Below are 2,561 nucleotides of genomic sequence, written 5' to 3' on the forward strand. Positions count from 1 at the left end.
ATTACTTTGTGTATTTAAAATATACAATAAATTACTAGCTTTAACTTAGAAGTACAAATGCCTTAAAACTATAAGACTATTATGATACAGACAGACAAATAACAGAAGGACATAAAGTAATAAATAGTTATGTCTTTTAATTAGCTAAATTAACTATATTCTAGTTAAGCAAACAGTAAAACCTAGTACTACTATCTGTTTACAAAGCTGAGTTGTAAGTACTAGTGTATACTACTTAAGAAGCCATTTGGCTCAAACAATTTGCTAAAGAGGTACTACAGACTGAATCAGTACTCATTACAATTTATTACAATAATTAAGGTACAATAAAGACTGTAAAGTCTAATAAAATAATGTACAATACTTACACTAAACACTTTGATTTACAAAAAGACTTTGTACAATGTTATATTCAAAACAATTACATTAATGTATACTATGTTTAATTGTAAAACCAATTAGTAGACATTCTTACAAAAGCTCTCTATATTCTACAGATTAAGCATCTAATCAAACTATTAAGTATACAGTCTTAGTTCTTAATTAATGCTTGAAGGAGAGTATTAGATTGTACTCTAGATTAGAAAATCCCTAATTGTCTTATGTAGTGTTACTACACTTAGAATGTCTCAGACTATCAGACTTTACTATATAGTATATAAGGTAGATACTTACTTAATGTCTCAACAAGAGAGAGTTTAAGATACTCCTACTATACTTGTTAAAATATTTATATTGTTTAAACTGTTTGTATTAATTGTATCAACTTAATACTTTATTATTATGTATATCTTATTAATACATTATGTTGTTACAATGTATTTGTAACTATTGTTTGTTTGATTTTCACATAGTAATAGTAATTGTATAAGGTATAAGATATGTATTTGTTTGTATAGTTTATAATGTTAATATTATGTATATATATATTATAATATTGTTTCTTTGTTTATAGTATTATAGTTTAATTTAATTTAATACTTTGTATAAGTATATATGTTTGTTATTATATGTTTAGAATGTTTGTAACATTGTTTCATATGTTTTATTAATTGTTTTTATTATTATTATGTGTTTGTTCAATTACATTTGTATTTAACTTTGTATTTATTTAATGAATAATAGTTTTATGTATTCAAATACATAAATATTACTTTGTATGTTTGTATATTCATATGTCTATACAATATATTTTATTATTTTATTGTATATCTTTGTATATCTTTATAATATATATGTTATTTATAGTGACTGTTTGTTTGTTATAGTATAAATCATTTTTATATTTGAGTTATTATACTTTAGTAGTATTTATACTCTTGTTTTCATTTTGTTTATTTAACTAATCATTGTTAGATTGATTCTATGTTTGTAATAGTATTTCTTTATATTGTTATTATACTTTACTAGTATTATTCTTTTGTTTATAGTATTAATCATTTATATTACTAATATAATATTAAATGTTTGTTCATTATGTAAGATGTTATTATTATAATGTATCTCTATAGTGTAGAATAAAGTTGTTTAGTGTTTGAATATAGTATTACTAAGTACTTATTACATTTAAAGTAACTAATCTATCTAATATTATTTTAATAAATTAGTGTGTGTTTAGAATGCTTAGACAGGAGTGTCTAGGTCCTTGTAGATAATATGTTCCAGTTACAAGTATTGTCACATATCTTATTGTATAAAGTAATTATAGTCTTCAGAATAAGACAATTCACATTTAGTATACTTAGATAGGAGTACTAAAGGTTTGTAGACAAGTAGAATAGATTGTACATATAGAATCAAGTAGATTCAGTATTAAATAAAGTAGTTCAATAATACTTATTAAGTATAATACAATTAAGTATGTTAAATTATTCATACTATAGTATATAGTATACTAAAGTGTTTAAGATAACAATTGTAGTGTATATAGTTATACATATAACTACTAAGGAATCATAATTGCTAAGATAATAATTTCAAAGTATTGTGTTTGTAAAGAGTAAGATAAAAGTGTAGTAACAATATAGATATGAGTAGGGAGTATAAGGCTTATAACCTGTTAGTGTTTTAAGGTCACAATGTTTTCCTAAGAGTTAGTTACACAAGTAAAGGTTTAGTAGACTCTACTCATAGTGTATAAGTGTTAATACAAGTTAACTACATAGTTTGTAATTTGTTGTATAAGTTTCATCATCCTTAGATTAATGTATTATATATACTATTCTATATTGTATGTCTTAAATGTATGTCTTAGTTAATGTCTTAGTATAATAACACATAGTAATAAAACAGTTCTACATTGTATAACACATATATGTATATAGTAAGACATTAGACACATTTATTTAAAGTAAATGTTACTGCCTTTTTCATAAGTATTGTCACACTTGATGATTCATCATTTTTTGTCACAAAAGTAAACAAAACAAAAAAATAGCTGTTTCTCACTCAATTCTGTACAGAATTCAGTGATTATTTGACGTAAATTCATGTTTTTTAAATATGCTTCAAATAGACACTTTAATTATTAAATTTGAGCAAGATTTGACTGAGTTATAGTG

This window comes from Fomitiporia mediterranea, assembly GCF_000271605.1.
Source record: "Fomitiporia mediterranea MF3/22 unplaced genomic scaffold FOMMEscaffold_9, whole genome shotgun sequence".
In the NCBI taxonomy this organism is placed as follows: domain Eukaryota; kingdom Fungi; phylum Basidiomycota; class Agaricomycetes; order Hymenochaetales; family Hymenochaetaceae; genus Fomitiporia; species Fomitiporia mediterranea.